The 18,834-nt window shown below is 38.4% G+C and overlaps 1 non-coding gene across 1 annotated transcript; it reads left to right on the top strand.

Annotated features, from left to right (window-relative positions):
- Window positions 1–16,380: 16,380 nt before the first annotated feature.
- TRNAC-GCA lies at window positions 16,381–16,452 on the top strand. Its single transcript has one exon. It is a non-coding gene; the product is annotated as a tRNA-Cys (tRNA).
- Window positions 16,453–18,834: the final 2,382 nt, after the last annotated feature.

Raw genomic sequence — 18,834 nt, 5'->3', positions numbered from 1 at the left:
ATCTAGAATGGAATCCAATATGGACCTCTCCATGATAATTAGGCTAAACTCTCTCTCACTTTTCATAGACAGCCTTTTGTTCTACGGTACTTCCACTAGTAACCTTAGATGGAGGGTCATCCCCGAGCACGATATCCAAATCCATCAAACCCGGAGCTAGCTCAATATCACTTTTTCATATTTTATAGTTTGTTCCAGTTAGAGTTTCAATGGGAGCATTAGTGTTATTCACAACAAAGGTGCTAACTATTAGACAACCTTTATGCAGTTAATTAATGGATAGATATGGGTAACCCGTATGCTTGAAAATATTTATAAGCACTACTACAATGAGAGCCCTTGGAGCAATGCCACAAACTTTCTTTGAAAAGAGAGCGACCCATATAAGGTACCCTCTCCAATGTATAGTAGAATCAACTAATAAGGTATCATCAAATTTTGGAGCTTCATCTACTTTGATAGAATGAATCCCTAGACCATGCACACTCACTAGTCAAAAAAAAAATTCCTCTTCAGAATTATAGCATGCAGAAAACTCCCTTTGGAGAGATGATTGTGTGCAATAATTCCACAACACTTCCCAATTCCTTTTAAAATATCAAACAGAAGGATCCGGCAAATTTAAATGAATGGGCCACTTTGGTGGTCACCATCCATTGAAATTCACAACCCTCCAAAGAAAAATAGGGATCAACAAGCCATGCCCATAAATCCATTTATTAACCTTAACGCGCCAATACAATGCAATTTATAAAAATTAACATGATTTTCAATCTCTTGAAACACTAAATAGAGGGATCCTGCAAATCTCAATGAATAGGTCACTTTGGTGGTCAACATCTACTAAAACCTACAACCCTCCAAATTAGGGATCTACACAAAATATATCATTATTCAGTCCAATTATAAGACTAAATAAAATTTGCAACAACAATATTTAAGAATCTTTATGCAATAAAAATATATTGCGGGAACCACAGCATAATTATGAAAGTATCATTTCGTAATAAAACTTTAGTAGAAGGACAAAATAAATATTCAGGGACCTTTTTGTTATAAAATTTCACCTAGGAATTAAAGTAAAATTTCATAAGGACCTCCGTAAAATAATATACTTTTAAGGGGCTCAATTAAAAATTTTTCTTTTATTGACCAACCGAATTTGGGTTTTCTGTCAAAACCCAAAACCTGAAACCTATTAATCCCTTCTTGCTCCCTACAATCGAGCGGAGAAGGGGCCAAAATCGGTGACCCCTTTAGCCTAAACCTGGTCCGGCGGCCGCCGGAAAACTTCCATTGGTGGACCACCGCCTTCTTCCCATCCACCTGCCGCCGATTTTCTGGCGATTGATCTGAAAAACTACCGGTAAAATGGGATCCAATGGTTCCAAACAGGGACCGGGAAGCACGACTGTTCGGCGCAGCAGCTCGGAGGGATTCTCTATCGGTCCGTCCAGGTGGTTGTCGAGGGCCGATTCCGCCACCCCGATGAGAAGAGGAGGAGGAGGAGGTGAAGATCACCCTGAAAGAAGACTCTGCTATGGTGATTGACTGAATTCGGGATGTTGTGCAATAGGCTGATGCTCATTCTCTCCTTATCGATATATAGCGGATGGTGCGAGATTGACTCCTTTCTGGCTACTCATATATACCGAGAGGCGAACAAAGCAGCTGATTAAGTTGCCTCTTTTGTTGCCCAGACGCACCATAAAAATTTGGTGCGTTTGCAAAACTGCTCTCCCAAGTGCAGGAGAATTGCACAAGTAGTATAACTCGGAAGTCCGAGGTCGATTCCTCAGGGAGCGATCTATGTATTATTAGCATAATTTCATATGTAATTTTAGATGATTTTCAGAAAATAAAAGCAGAGAATAATAGATAGATAAACAAAGTTCAATGAAATAGAGATGGTTAGGGATCTGGAATCCTCCTTGATGATATCACATCCAAGAAATAAACTCTATGGTTTCTGATTAAAGATTAATAGTAGGATAGATCTAATCATGGTATATGTTTCATGAACATATGAACTCAACTTCTAAGCATTCATTATGCTTGTTACGTCTACGATGAATTAAATACTAAAGCAATCCATGTATTAACAGACATAAGCTATTAAAGAACTATCTACAAAATAACTATGCATGGATCAAGAACATATCAGTAAATATAAATCATTTAAAACAAAAGTTCAGAGTTTACTTTAAAGAAGCAATACATCAAAGGTTCCTCCATCATCCTTCACATAAGAAATCAGCCTCTCCTTACAAACATCAGCCTCACCCACTTTTTTCTTTTCGAAAATAGAGCATCCCCTATTTTTTTCTTTTTTTTTTTGTTTTTCGTTCTGTGGCCGGCCAGCCTCTCAGCCCAAGATAGGGCCTGATATATATCTCCAGGACCCCTTTGAGGATGATAGTGGTATTTTGATGATTAATACAGTAATCAAGAGTATGTTACAAGTTAATTCGATACATCATTTATAAGTCTGTCACTCTCAGTACATTAGTATAATAAGATAAAGATGCATTTCATTGTTTATATGGATGAATCTAACCTTAAGTTGCAGCAAAATGTGGATTGAGTCGACCCCAAGATTGATTGAGTCGACCCCGGCACATCAAGAAACCATCTGGCACACTTCTGCAAAAATGGCACGGATGAACAGTAGTTGGGTCGACCCAAGTAAAGAATGAGTCGACCCAATCCTCAAGCCTCAAGAAAACAGTTCTCTGGAAATCCTGAGAGGGTCGACCCAAATGAAACTTGAGTCGACCCAAACTTGAGTCGACCCCAAGTTAACATGAGTCGACCCAAAGGCAATGACATTCAAAAATAGGTTCTCTGGAAACCCTGAGAGGGTCGACCCAAGTGAAAGTCGAGTCGACCCAACTGAACCTTGAGTCGACCCAAAAAGATGTTGAGTCGACCCAAGTGAAGGAAGGCTGAAATGCAAGATTCTGTGGTTCTGAGAGGGTCGACCCTAGTAAATGTTGAGTCGACCCAAGTGAAAGTTGGGTCGACCCCAGTAAAAGTTGAGTCGACCCAAGCACGGGCAGAAGCATAACGGCTAGTTCTGCAAAAGTACTTTTTGACCTTCCAACAGTGAGTAACGGCTAGTTTTTGAATTCTAACCATTGGGGCTTGTCCAATAGATGAAGGAAACTATTTAAAGTGACACTATTCATCAGAGAAAACATACTTTTGCAAAATATCAAAGCTTACACAAGAAAGACAAGTGCCCTAATCTTCTTCATCCAAGTGCTTCATTCAAGAGTCAAAAAGGAAGTGGTTGAGCAGACTCCAAGAGATATCAAAAGCTCCATCTACTCTTGAAGAGTGAAGCATTCTTGACAAAGAAGAGAGAAGTCTCATCAAGCGATAACTAATCTCTAAACTCTTGTAGCTTATAAATGTTACATTTGCTCAACTAGGAGCTTCAAGTTTCTTCTTTCTTTTATTAATCACCTTGTAAAGGTTTGTTGGTGAGCCCGTAAAACCAACAGTGTAGGTTTATTGGTGAACCCGTAAAACCAATTGTGAAGGTTCGTTGGTGAGCCCGTAAAACCAACATAGGTTCTTGGTGATCCCGGAAAACCAAAGTGTAAAGGTTTTTGGATTGTGAGCCCGGAAAACAATCCAACTGTAATCCGCGGGATTATAGTGAATTCCCAAGGGGTCGCTTGGGGAGTGGACGTAGGTGCTTAGGAGAGCACCGAACCACTATACTTCCTGTGTGTTTGTATTATGCTTTGTTCTATTTCACTAACTCATCAATTAACATAAGTAAGATAGTAAAAATTAAGAGAAACCAATTCACCCCCCCCCCCTCTCTTGGTTTGTCACCTTGGGCAACAAGTGGTATCAGAGCAAGGTGCTCCTATAGTATTTGTTAATCTCACAATCAAGAGTGAAAGATCATGACAACCCAAGTGGGATGTTCTATGAGTGAGGGGCAATCCACAAATAGACCTCCTCTATTTAATAGCACAAATTACACATACTAGAAAGCTAGGATGAGGATATTCATTCAAGCTCTAGACTATGAATTGTGGTATATTATAACTAGAGGACCTCACACACCCACAATTAGTATAGAGGGCACTATCATACCCAAACCAGAAATGGATTGGAATGAAAGTGATAGAAGACTAGCACAATTAAATGCTAAAGCGATTAACGTACTTTACTGTTCACTAGATGTAAGTGAATTCAATAGAATATCTACATGCATCTCTGCAAAAGAAATTTGGAATAAACTTGAGGTCACACATGAAGGAACTAATCAAGTTAAGGAGTCAAAAATAAACATATTAGTACATAAGTATGAATTGTTTAAAATGGAATCCACTGAGTCCATAACTGAAATGTTTACTCGTTTCACTGAAATCATAAATGGGCTAAAGAGTTTAGGAAAGTCTTATACTAACTCTGAATTGGTGCGAAAAATTCTCAGGTCTCTACCAAGAGTTTGGGAGGCCAAGGTAACAGCAATTCATGAAGCAAAGGACCTCAATACACTGCAATTGGAGGAACTTCTAGGATCACTCATGACCCATGAGTTGACCATGAGGCAAAATTCAGAAGATGAGGTCAAGAGAAGAAAGACCATTGCCCTAAAGTCTACCACTCCAAAACAATAAACTGAGTCGGAAGAATCTGATGATGATGATGAATTTGATGAAGAAGGAATGGCTATGCTTGGAAGAAAATTCAGAAAATTTATGAGAGGTAAGAAGAGATTTCATAAAAAGTAACCCTTCTTCAAAGGTAGCTCAAGCAAAGAAAAGGGTAAGGACAAAGAAAAGAAAAAGAAAACACCTATTTGTTATGAGTATAACAAGCCCGGGCATTATAAGATAGATTGCCCGGAATTAAAGTGGATGGCAAGAAAACTTAAAAAGAAGAATTTCATGGCTGAATGGAGTGAAAGTGAGGAGTCAAGTTCGGAAGAGGAAGATCATCAAGAGACGGCCCAAATATGCCATATGGCCAATGACGATAAGGTAGATTCTGAACTTGAATGTGATTTTACTGTTGATGAATTACATGATGCATTTTTAGAACTCATGGAAGAACACAAAAAACTCATCAATAAAAATAAAGTTCTAAAAGAAGAAAATCAATCTCTTATCAAAAATAAGCTGAAACTATCTCATAACTATGAAACATTAAGTAGGAGACTCACAAATGAAACCAAGAATCTAATTGCTAAAAATGTCAAGTTAAAAGAAGATGCTGAAAAATATAAATCCTTAGTAGACAAGTTTACACTTAGCTCAACCAAATTAAATATGATTCTTGATAGTCAAAAAGCTGTATATGATAAGGCTGGATTAGGATATAAAATAAATAGAAAACAAAAATACTTAAAGAACATATTTGTAAAAGCTAAAAATGAAAATATTACTTGTCATTGTTGCAATAAATTAGGACATAAAGCATATGAATGTAACTATAGAAAGTTTAGCCACAACAAATTGAGTAATAATTATAAGCTTAAATTCAAGAAAGTTTGGATTCCAAAAGGAACATCAAGTACTAACCCTAAAGGACCCAACATAGTTTGGGTACCTAAAGCTCATTCTTGATCTTGATTGCAGGGGTGTCTTGCAGCTAATAAGGTGGATAAACGATGGTATCTAGATAGCGGCTGTTCAAGATACATGACCGGTGACGTAGACCAATTTGTCACCTTGGAGTCTAAGAAGGGTGGAGTAGTAACCTATGGAGACAATGGAAAAGGGTATATCATTGGAAAGGGTAAAATTTTCATTACTCCATCTACCTTCATAGAAAATGTCTTATTAGTTAATGGTTTGAAACATAACCTACTTAGCATAAGTCAATTTTGTGATAAAGGGTTTAAAGTCGCATTTGAAGCATCAGTATGCATAATCACAAATTCTAAAAATAATAGCATTGTACTTATAGGACAAAGGCAAAGAAATATCTACATGGTAGATCTTCATGAATTAGGCAAGAAAAATGGATTATGTTTAATTACCAATGAAGAAAAAAAAAATGAAACAAGTTGGCTTTGGCATCGTAGACTAGGACATGCTAGTATGGAATTGATATCAAAACTAGTCAAGAAGGAATTAATAAAAGATGTGCCAAAATTGATCTTTGAAAAGGACAAAATTTGTGGACCATGCTCATTAGGAAAACAAACAAAATCATCCTTCAAATCAAAGAATATAGTATCAACAACTAGGCCTTTTGAACTCATACATAGGGATCTATTTGGACCCACTAGAACTGTGAGTCTAGGAGGGAAGAAGTATGGACTAGTTATAGTAGATGATTTTTCAAGATATACATGGGTTTCATTTTTGGCACATAAGAATGAAGCATTTTCAGCATTCTTGAAACATTATAATTATATCATAAATGAAAAGAAGCTCACCTTAATAGCAATTCGAAGTAATCATGGAACTGAATTTGAATATCAACACTTTGAAGAATTTTGTAATAAAAATGGTATCTCACATCAATTTTCAGCACCTAGAACGCCTCAACAAAATGGGGTTGTTGAAAGAAAAAATAGGACCTTGGCAGAAATGGCACGCACGATGTTGTGCGAGTCAAATCTTCCAAAGTACTTTTGGGCTGAAGCTATAAGCACTGCTTGCCATATTCTAAATCGGGTTTTAATACGACCTATAACCAAGAAAACTCCTTATGAACTTTGGAAGAATAAGAAACCAACCGCTAAATATCTTAGAGTATTTGGATGTAAATGTTTCATCTTAAACAATGGCAAGGAGGATCTAAGTAAATTTGATGCCAAGTCAGATGAAGGTATCTTCTTAGGATACTCCACATCTAGCAGGGCATACAGAGTGTTCAATAAAAGAACTCTTGTAGTCAAAGAGTCAGTTAATATCATATTTGATGAGTCTGATAGTAAGTCTGCTACGAAAGAAAATATTCTTGATGATGATGCAGGAATTATTAACTTTAAAAAATTAAATCTTGATGACGTGCCAATTCAAGATAAGGAAAATGATCGCATGCTACCACAATCTCAAGACTTGCCAAAGGAATGGAGGTATGCATATGGACACCCTAAAGACTTAATCATTGGTGATCCAACTCAAGGGGTAAGAACTCGATCCTCTCTTAGAAATTTAAATGATTATCTTACTTTTGTTTCACAGTTAGAACCTAAGACTTATGAAGAAGCTGAAAAAGATACCAATTGGATAATGTTAGATGTATGCCCTAGAAGCCAATCTGGCTGACACATTGTTAATTCTAGGGACATAATTTTGTACTTGACTATTTATTATTGAATAAATAAAAGGCATTTTTTCATTCATATTATTTATGTGTCTATGAATCGTCCAAGAAATTAATAAGATGATGATGCATATTCTCAAGAGTTGAGAATTTGAGCCATGTATCATTGGTGATTAATTTCTAAATGCTCCTGATCAATGGATCATCACGAGGACGGTGATCGATCCGATCAGTGCACAGATCACTTTCCTTCTGGATGGACGAGACTTGAGTCCACAGTGTAGGGACACTGAAGTGATAGTGCAGGTGCTTGTTAGAGAACAAGGGTACTGAGCGTGACCAGGACAAGAAGTCACTTGGATGTCTATCCACTCGTTAGTGACTTGCTTGATGTTGCAGTAGTATGACTGGTCCTTTGACCTGCGGTGCTTCAGCTACTCACAGTGAGGTTATTGTAGTTTGACTACACGTATACATGATCTCTAGTCATATGGGTCCTTGTAGTGTAGATTGGCTGCAGTAAGTTCACTGTAGGAGTAGGGTATGCACTCACATGGAATCTATCGACCTTGATAGAAGAGGAGTGATCCTATGTGATTTGTTAGACTGAGTTCTAAGACCTTGGCCAGGGCAGTAATATAAAGTGGAGAAAGAGTTTTTCACTAACGAACTCGAGTCGAATAAATCTTGACATATGACAGACGAAGGGGTTTGACGAGTTATCCATGACCTCCGTCCCGTAGGGATCCACGATAGTAGGATTGTATCACACGTTAACTGCACCTAGAGGTTCATCATTCCATTCTGCTGGGTAGCCACTACATGCTGCTAGGTGTCGCTGGTGGATGGTGGGACTCACAGGGATTATCTCGATGATCGATAAACCCTAATGAGTAGAGTTGGAATCGTTCCAATCCATTGAAAGGAGTTTTCAATGATATTATGATAGAGATCATAATATATCTCACTACCAGTCAGAGTAGAACATATGGGGTCACACACACTAGAAGTATTGACCGATCCGATGGTTGAAAAAGTAATTATGAATCACGAATAATCAATTCGATTGATAAGAAGTTGAAGAAGGAAAGGGAATTAATTAATTGGACTTGAAACAAGAGTCCTACTTCGAGTAGGATTCCTAGAGTCCTAATTGGATTAGAACTGGGAATCCTAGTTGGAGTAGGACTGGGATTCCTACTTGGAATAGGATTCCTGCAATCCTAATGAGATTAGGAGTTTTGAATCAAAATTGGATTCCTACTTGGAGTAGGATTCCTAGAGTCCTAATCGGATTAGGACTTCGGATTCAAATAGAGTCCTAATTGGATTAGGACTAAAATTAAATATGTCCTAATTTGGATTAGGATTCCTTAAGTCCTAATTAATTATTAATCTAATGAATCAACATGACTCCTAATTGGATTAGGATTGAAGAGTTCAATTGAGTCATGGTTCATTCAAGTTCTAATTGGATTAGGACTAGCATAGATTGAACCCAATTGATTCATGATTTGGTCAATCCTAATTAGATTAGGACTAAACCATGAGAAGGGCACCTAATCCTCTTTGGAAGAGGATTGGGTTAACCAAGTAAGAGGGGCATAAGCCCCTCTCATACTTGATTAGGTGCGGCATGAAGAGAGGGGGCCGGCGCCCCCTCTTGGAAAGTAGTCAAGGGCTCCTAACTTGTAGGAGCCCTTCATGCTTATAAAAGGAGGCTAGGGCCGGTGCCCTAGATGGATCCATCCCTCTCCTTGCAGCCGTGGCCTCCTCCTCTTCCTCCTTGGTCTTCAACCGAAAGCAAGGGAGCAAGAAAGATCTCTTGGCGGTCCTCTTCTTCCTCCTTCGTTTGGGATTCGACGCAAGGGAAAAGCAAAGGCTGCATCTAGCCTTCTTGTTCTTCTTCAAGATCCCTTCTTCTTCCTCCTCCTCTCAAGCACAATCAAGGGTTGATTGAAAGAGAGGAGATCAGCCATCAAAAGCTATCTCTGCAAGGGAGCTAGCACCCCGGTGAGATAGAGAGCTTGGATCGGTTCCTGCTTCGTGTGGATACCCGTAGAGGCCGGACGTTTGAACGGCTTCAAACGAACCTTCATCCTAAAACCACGATCATCAGTTTGCGGTGATCATCTACCCGCACAAGGTGAAGATCTGATCTTCTAAAGGTTTTAAAAGTTTTAATTCTTGCCTAACTACGAACGGTTCATGAAACAACGTTCATGCGATGAACGTCGATCCCGCACATGCCTCTTCCGCTGCCATCTGATTTAATTTTTGAAATATCAGCGGCATGGGCGGGTTCCCAACAGATAAATGCTATGCAAGAAGAATTAAATCAATTCAAAAGAAGTAATGTATGGATATTAACTGAGAGACCAAAGCATAACTCTGTAATTGGAACAAAATGGATCTTTAGAAATAAATTAGATGAAAATGGGATAGTTATAAGAAATAAAGCTAGACTTGTAGCTAAGGGATACAATCAAGAAGAAGGGATAGATTTTGATGAAATATTTGCTCCCGTAGCTAGATTAGAGGCTATTAGATTACTTCTAGCTTTTGCATGTTTTATGGATTTCAAATTGTATCAAATGGATGTAAAAAGTGCATTCTTAAACGGTTTTATAGAGGAAGAAGTATATGTAGAGCAACCTCCTGGTTTTGAGAATCATGAATTGCCAAATCATGTGTTTAGACTACATAAGGCATTATATGAATTGAAGCAAGCACCTAGGGCTTGGTATGATCGATTAAGCAAATTTCTACTAAATAATGACTTTAGTAGAGGAAATGTAGATAAAACATTTTTTCTCAAAAGAAAAGACGAAAATCTGCTAGTGGTACAAATATATGTAGATGACATAATCTTTGGTGCCACAAATGATAATCTTTGCAAAGAATTTGCTAATTTAATGCACGGAGAATTCGAGATGAGTTTGATGGGAGAACTAAGTTTCTTTCTCGGATTACAAATCAAACAAACTAAAGAAGGTATCTTCATTCATCAAACTAAGTATACAAAGGAAATATTAAAGAAGTTTGAAAATGAAAATCACAAGGGAGTAGGCACTCCAATGAATCCTACTAGTAAGCTAGACAAAGATGAGAAAGGAAAGAGTATTGATATTAAGCTTTATAGAGGATTAATTGGATCCTTGCTCTACCTTACTGCTAGTAGACCAGACATCGTGTTTAGTATAGGAATATGTGCTAAATACCAATCAGATCCTAAGGAGTCACATTTAAGTGCTGTTAAAAGAATCCTTAGATATTTAAGAGGAACTACAAACATAGGATTATGGTACTCGAGAGACTCCTGTCTAGATTTGCTTGCCTACTCAGATGCTGATTTTGCTGGATGCAAATTAGATAGGAAGAGCACTAGTGGAACATGTCAATTTTTAGGAAATAACTTAGTATCATGGTTTAGCAAAAAGCAGAATTCAGTAGCACTGTCGACGGCTGAAGCTGAATATATAGCTGCCGGCAGTTGCTGTGCTCAAGTACTATGGCTTAAGCAACAACTAGAGGACTATGGAGTTAAACTAGATAACATTCCTATAAAGTGTGATAATACTAGTGCCATCAACCTTACTAAAAATTCGGTTCAGCACTCTAAAGCCAAACATATTGAAATAAGATATCATTTTATTAGAGATCATGTGCAAAATGGAAATATATGTATTGAGCATGTATGTACTGAGAAACAATTAGCTGACATATTCACAAAACCTTTGAGTGAAGATAGATTTTGCACGCTTAGGAGGGAATTAGGCATATGTGATCCTTTTTATTGAGGAGATATAAAAGGGAGCAAGCAGTCTCATGATACACTCCTCCCATTTCTAAAAACCCATGAAACATTAGTCAAACTAGTCATCTATAGATTCCTTACTCATGTATCATTGTCCCAGTAAGAATTTGTAAGGATTGGAAGAAAGAAAAATTTTTAAAAGGGAAAAGGAAGAGAAAGAAAGATTTCTGAACTTGGGTTGACCCAACCCAGAATAGGGTCGACCCAATGTTGAGTCGACTCAAGAAAAATCCAGGGTCGACCCAACGATGGGACCCCACTGTTAAAAAGGGGGACCCGTGAGCATTCTAGGGCACTGTTTTCACTTTGTCCTCTTCCGAAAACCCTATTCCCCACTCTCAAATCTCCTCCAATCATCTCCAAACAGTAGATTACATCAAGATCTTGAAGAAATGGGACCCAAGAGAGCCGTAGCCAAGCGATCCGGAAGGGTTTCACGGATCACCCGTGCGGATAGGGCTGCTACAGAGCCTTCTACAATGTCTCCACAAGGTGAGACACGTGTAGAGCCTCCTCCTCCTCCCTCCCCTTCAGTCCAACTTGCGAAATTTGCGGGGAGACCGGTTACCACGGGGAGAAGGATCCACTCCGAGTTTTTGGATCAAGAAGGGTTCCGTTTGGGAGAATGGATCCGAAGGCAAGGATGGGAGTATCTTTGCTCCCTAGATGTGGTGATCTACCCAGGATTGGTCCGTGAGTTCTATGCCTTCCTCAAAACTGGAATGGGAGGGCTTATATCTGAAGTTCGAGGAGTAAGGGTTAGGGTTTCCGAAGAAAGTTTAAGTGAGTTGCTTCATCTCCCCTGTAAAGGAGCAACTCCAGAAAAGCCCGAAAACAAGTTGAGAGCCTTGCAGTTGATTCTTGAGAATGAAGACTTCGATTATTCTGAAAATGTAATAGCAAGCTCTCTTTCAGCTGAAATGAGGTTGTTGCACAACTTCATAGGTCGGATTTTATTTCCGAAGAGCGGGAGATTTGATCTCATTTCTGAGCGAGATCTGGTTGTCATGGAGCACATTATTCAGGGCATTTCCCTGAATCTCTCGGCTATGATACTCAGGCAGATGAGAAAGGTTATATGCAACTTCAGAGTCTCCCTGCCTTATGGTATGATACTCACCCTGATCTTCCGACAGCATGATATATCTGTAGAGGGAGAGATCTCCAGGCATCTACTATTCACTGACACATACACTGCACGATCCCTTATTCGCATGGGTTATGAGAAGATGAACGGGCAGTGGGTACGTGCTGGAGCTGGGATTCAGGGTGATGCACCAGAGGGTGATGCACCAGAGATTGGAGACCCCATCCCTGAGGATGAGGAGCCTACGGATCATCCTACAGCACCTTCAGAGGCTGGACCTTCGTCATCTGTTCCGGCGGGATACACAAATGAGTTTTGGAGTAGGATGACTGAGCTTATGTCAGCTCAGGCGAGAACTATCACTGATGGACTGACGAGCAGACTGGATATTATGACTGCTGAGATCAGCGATCTTAGAGAGCAGATAGGAGCTCTATGGAGAGAGAGAGGTTCATGGACCATCTGTGCCCCAGGCAGCTGAGTCAGATATTTCGGCACAGAGTTATCCAGCTCACCGAGCTCTACGCCAGACTCAGTCCCATCAGGCTCGACCTCCCCTCGCCACTTATGCTAGAAGGATGAGGACTAGATCACAGCCATTAGATACCCCCTAGGCTGATATTAGCATTCTGATTAGAGCCTAGGATATGTATCTAGTTCTCATATGTATTTTGTGTTGATCATGTACTTTGTACCTTGATTGAGGAACATTGTATTTGTTTTGTTTTGGCATTATTGTACTACAATGTTCCATTTTGATCAATGAAACTGAAATGTTTGTTAATTATTGTGTCTATTTCCATACACCTATTTGATGATAATAAAAAGGGGGAGAAGCAAGAAAAGAGAAATAAGTTGACAAACAAGTTGAAAATTATAATAGGAAAGGATATACATTTAAGGGGAAGCAATTTGTAACAATGAAAATGTTAAAGTCTAAAATTTAAATCGAATTTCAGAATTTGGCACATAGAGTTTCAGAATTTGGCACATACCTTTCACACCTCGATACATAATCTGAAACTCATGCTTTATCTCAAATTTTTGAAGTTTCATCCTTAATGAAATATAAAAGAAAGGGAGAGTAATTCAAAAGGTCAGATTGGAAACATTTGGATGAAATAGGGGGAGACTTCACTCTCAAATTTGAAAAGCTGAAATTCAGCAACTTGAGCCCTTTTTAAAACTAATTTTAAGATAAGTATCAATAGGCTCATACTCTATATTTTGTAATCATCAAAAAGGGAGAGATTGAGGATGATAGTGGTATTTTGATGATTAATACAATAATCAAGAGTATGTTACAAGTTAATTCGATACATCATTTATAAGTCTGTCACTCTCAGTACATTAGTATAATAAGATAAAGATGCATTTCATTGTTTATATGGATGAATCTAACCTTAAGTTGCAGCAAAGTGTGGATTGAGTCGACCCCAAGATTGATTGAGTCGACCCCGGCACATCAAGAAACCATCTGTCACACTTTTGCAAAAATGGCACGGATGAACAGTAGTTGGGTCGACCCAAGTAAAGAATGAGTCGACCCAATCCTCAAGCCTCAAGAAAACAGTTCTCTGGAAACCCTGAGAGGGTCGACCCAAATGAAACTTGAGTCGACCCCAAGTTAACATGAGTCGACCCAAAGGCAATGACATTCAAAAATAGGTTCTCTGGAAACCCTGAGAGGGTCGACCCAAGTGAAAGTTGAGTCGACCCAACTAAACCTTGAGTCGACCCAAAAAAATGTTGAGTCGACCTAAGTGAAGGAAGGCTGAAATGCAAGGTTCTGTGGTTCTGAGAGGGTCGACCCTAGTAAATGTTGAGTCGACCCAAGTGAAAGTTGGGTCGACCCCAGTAAAAGTTGAGTCGACCCAAGCACGGGCAGAAGCATAACGGCTAGTTCTGCAGAAGTACTTTTTGACCTTCCAACAGTGAGTAACGGCTAGTTTTTGAATTCTAACCATTGGGGCTTGTCCAATGGATGAAGGAAACTATTTAAAGTGACACTATTCATCAGAGAAAACATACTTTTGCAAAATATCAAAGCTTACACAAGAAAGACAAGTGCCCTAATCTTCTTCATCCAAGTGCTTCATTCAAGAGTCAAAAAGGAAGTGGTTGAGCAGACTCTAAGAGATATCAAAAGCTCCATCCACCCTTGAAGAGTGAAGCATTCTTGACAAAGAAGAGAGAAGTCTCATCAAGCGATAACTATTCTCTAAACTCTTCCTTGTAGCTTATAAATGTTACATTTGCTCAACTAGGAGCTTCAAGTTTCTTCTTTCTTTTATTAATCACCTTGTAAAGGTTTGTTGGTGAGCCCGTAAAACCAACGGTGTAGGTTTATTGGTGAATCCATAAAACCAATTGTGAAGGTTCGTTGGTGAGCCCGTAAAACCAATATAGGTTCTTGGTGATTCCGGAAAACCAAAGTGTAAAGGTTTTTGGATTGTGAGCCCGGAAAACAATCCAACTGTAATCCGTGGGATTATAGTGAATTTCCAAGGGGTCGCTTGGGGAGTGGACGTAGGTGCTTAGGAGAGCACCGAACCACTATACTTCCTGTATGTTTGTATTGTGCTTTGTTCTATTTCACTAACTCATCAATTGACATAAGTAAGATAGTAAAAATTAAGAGAAACCAATTCACCCCCCCCCCCTCCCCCTCTGGGCTTGTCACCTTGGGCAACACCCTTGCTTTCATATCCAAACTGAAGACCCCTTCCAGTGGATGCTTGAGATGAGATGTGGAAGGCTCGAATGCTGAGGATTGCTGGGACTCGATCTCCGAAAGCTGGAACATGTGAGACGCGCGGGATGAGCGGATGGAGCGGGTGGACGCGTGGGATGAGCGGACGAAGCGGGCAGGATGAGCGGACAGATCAGGTGGATGCGTGGGATCACACCCGGATGAGCTGGACGCACGGATGGATGAACGTAGACATGCTTAGGAGAAGAGGAGGGACGTGGACTCTAAGAAGGGCAGAAGGCTGAGACGAAGTCCTTCAAATGGACGCATGGGATGATGGGACTCTGACGCGGATGACTAGAATGGATGGCTGGATCGCACGCAGAAGATGGGGCTGGATCGCACGTGGAGAATGGGGCGTGGATGCGGGGACCTGGGACTCGGATGATTGCGAATCTGGAAGAGGTGGACGCAGCTGGATGCTGGAACGGCTGAAGAAGAAGGCAACCATGGGATCTTTGGCATGCATCGCGGGAGATTTGATCGCGAACTCGAACAGACGCGTGGAATGCGAGGAAGAATGCGGGAGGAAGCTAGGATGCTGGAAGATCGCATGCGGGAGAAACTGATGCGGAAGGAAGGATGAACCACAAACTCAGGAAGGCTGGAAACGCGGACCCCTCCCCTGTTTTCGCATGGTTCACGGCTGATCTTTCATGCAGCTGAACTTAGCCTTCTTCTAGTGTGCAACTGGGGCTGACCCATGCGGTTGGGTCCTCTCTAATCTGGTTGAGCTAAGCCGGCTATATCCTTCTGCGCCATGGCCTGATCCAGGTGCTCTGCAGTTGGCCTACAGTAATGCATCTTTTTAGACCCAATGCGCATTTTAGCTTTGATTTACGATCACCTGTATCCAATAAAAATATAATATTAATTCAGCGATATTATCATTATCTTGTTAGCAATAATACTAATTTAAGCAGTATGTAGATTGCGCTTTTGTGCTCTCATCATATCACTCTGGAGAGATTTTATGGATATGGGCAGATGTTGTACCGCCTCCTTTAGGCCACATTTTGGATATTGACTCAGTTGGTTGTACTCACGCCAGATTACCATGAGCGACTGTTTTACCAAAAAAAAAAAGAAAGCAATATAGCCCAAAATAACTATATGAACACAAATTAATTATGTTCTTTTTAATATTCAGTCAGACGGCAATTTAGCTTGTATCACGTAATAAATTAAATTAAAATTAATCTATAATCAATAGAAGCCAATCTTTATGAGAAACCCTAATATATATATATTTCATCTCTCTCATGGCTCTTTGGATGGTGCATGATCTGGTGTTCCTATCTTGTGTTTCAGGCGCCTGGAAAGCTGCTGCATAGATCTCCTTCGCCATCCCACCTGGTAGATAAAGGTATGTGAGAGAGACATGTAACTGGTCTCCAAGAGTTGGACGAGAGAGTGAAGTGCCACACCTAATGAATGTATATTCGTCTTTAGCATTACTAATTTGAGTAGCTACAACATGGGTCTATAGCTCAGTGGTAGAGCAATTGACTGCAGATCAATAGGTCACCGGTTCGAACCCGGTTAGGCCCTACACAATTATCTTATTAAGTGGTTATTTTAATTTTGTTTTGCCAAATTTTGTTGGTTAGATTTTTATCCTAGAAAATAGAATAATCTAAGGATTTTGCGGTAATAGAATTTTGTTAAGTGATTGGCGCATTTTTTTGCATAATTAATATGATCGTGCAACTATAGCATTGCAATACACAATTATCTTGTTAAGTGGTTATTTTAATTTTGTTTTGCCAAATTTTGTTGGTTAGATTTTTATCCTAGAAAATAGAATAATCTAAGGATTTTGCGGTAATAGAATTTTGTTAAGTGATTGGCGCATTTTTTTGCATAATTAATATGATCGTGCAACTATAGCATTGCAATACACAATTATCTTGTTATTTTAATTTTGTTTTGCCAAATTTTGTTGGTTAGATTTTTATCCTAGAAAATAGAATAATCTAAGGATTTTGCGGTAATAGAATTTTGTTAAGTGATTGGCACATTTTTTTGCATAATTAATATGATCATGCAACTATAGCATTGCAATTATTTATATATTTGGTAAATAGAGCTATTTTTATATTTTTCAATTTTTTGTAGTCATTTTACTTTTATTTTTGTTTTGATTTTTCTGCAGTTATCGTAGTTTAGAATTTTGGCATATGATTACATAGATATGATTATTCTGATTGTGCCACCATTCAATTTAGTTTTGACTTGTTCATAGATTTCATTGGTGAGATTTTTTTGGTAAATGACTGCATAATTATGATTATCTGACTATCTATCTCCAAGAAAATAGAATAATCTATGGTTTTTGCACGAATACAAGTTATATAGAATACCATTGATTAGGGTTTAAGTATACGGCTAGATGTTTGTGATTATTCATCTATAATCAAGATTATGGATTATAATCAAAGGTCACGCTACAATAATAATATAAAGTATTGCGGTTATCGAGTTATTTTATATTTTTAAATTTTTGGAAAGAAAATGTTTTATATTTGTATGATTATATGATTGTCCTTTTTTTTCTATCCTTGAAAAACAGAATAATCTAAAGATGTGAGAAAAGTACACATTGGTCCTTTTAAGTTTCTGAGAAACATTTGGACCCCAAAACTTTAAAACTTTTAATTAGCATCATGTAGTTAATTTAGATGAACAATTGTTCAGCCATTCATTTCTGTCAAGTAAATTAATAAATAATCATTTCTATTTCCAAAGTACTCTTGGCTTATACCATTTGAAATTATAAAGGACTCAGTTTCGTTCGTGGAAAGATGATGTGAAAAAATATGGTAAAAAAACAAAAATCTCATGTTTAATACAAGTTTTTTTATAAAAAAATTAGAAAAATAGCATTTTTATGGAAAAAAAATTCTCACATTTTATGGGCACAAAAATACATATAGCATATGCAAAAGCCCAATTCCCATCGGCTGAGAATTAAGATATTTTATTTTTTAAAAAAAGTACCCTATAAACTCTTAGATAGGGCCGAGTAAAATTTTATTTTTTTATTAAAAAAATAATACATATTTTATATAATTTTTTAAAAAAAAGTAGGTGCTCAATCAAATATAAATCACTTCAAAAAATATTATTTTTTTATGATAACTAAATATATAAAAATTATTTTTTTAGATATTATATATTTAGTTTTTAACAAAATGCTAAAAACCAAACGAGTCGATATAGTTTCTTAGAGATATTTCATTGAACGGTTGAGAGAACCTGCTGGAACCAAACTAATCCAAATTTATCCACTCTTTTACTCTTTTTTTCCCAGGGGAATTTTTGTCTTTTTGACAAGAGGCGATCTAATAATGGAGTGTCTGTTTTCCAATGCGGTGGCAGATTACCTTCTCTGGCCTCTGCAAGGGCTTCAACCACATCAACCTTTTCGCGCTGGCTGTGATTTTTGTCATCTTCGTATCCTTAAAAAGAGAGTAATAAATGGAGGGGAAAAAAAGAACCCAATCTTGGATGGTTCCTTGCCTCAGCCGTCACTTCCAAGCGGAGCTCTGTTTGTTCCGTTCATGGTTGTGGACGGCTTGGCCTCTTGGCGTGTCTTGGTATTTTGTTGGAACAGGGCTTTTTGGTCGTAGCGGTGTCTATGTGTCTGAAATCTGATGCTACCTGTGAGCCGCTTCAAGAACCAGCATTACTTGCCTTTCTTTTTTTCTTATTTTTATTATTTTTATTTTGTTTTCTTTCCTTCTTTTTCCTTTATCAATATGTAAAAAATTATATAAATACATTTTTAGCCTTACAATGTATAAATTCTGAATATTTATAGAGAATTATGAAACTCAAATAATACTTTTTGATAGGTAAAAATTGGGTCGAGTCATATGCAGATTGGATGTAGATCAGATCAAAAATTCATCAAATCGAACTTGACCCATT

This window comes from Phoenix dactylifera, unplaced genomic scaffold, assembly GCF_009389715.1.
Source record: "Phoenix dactylifera cultivar Barhee BC4 unplaced genomic scaffold, palm_55x_up_171113_PBpolish2nd_filt_p 000474F, whole genome shotgun sequence".
NCBI classification, from domain to species: Eukaryota; Viridiplantae; Streptophyta; class Magnoliopsida; order Arecales; family Arecaceae; genus Phoenix; species Phoenix dactylifera.
This window is presented reverse-complemented; position numbering and strand designations above follow the sequence as displayed.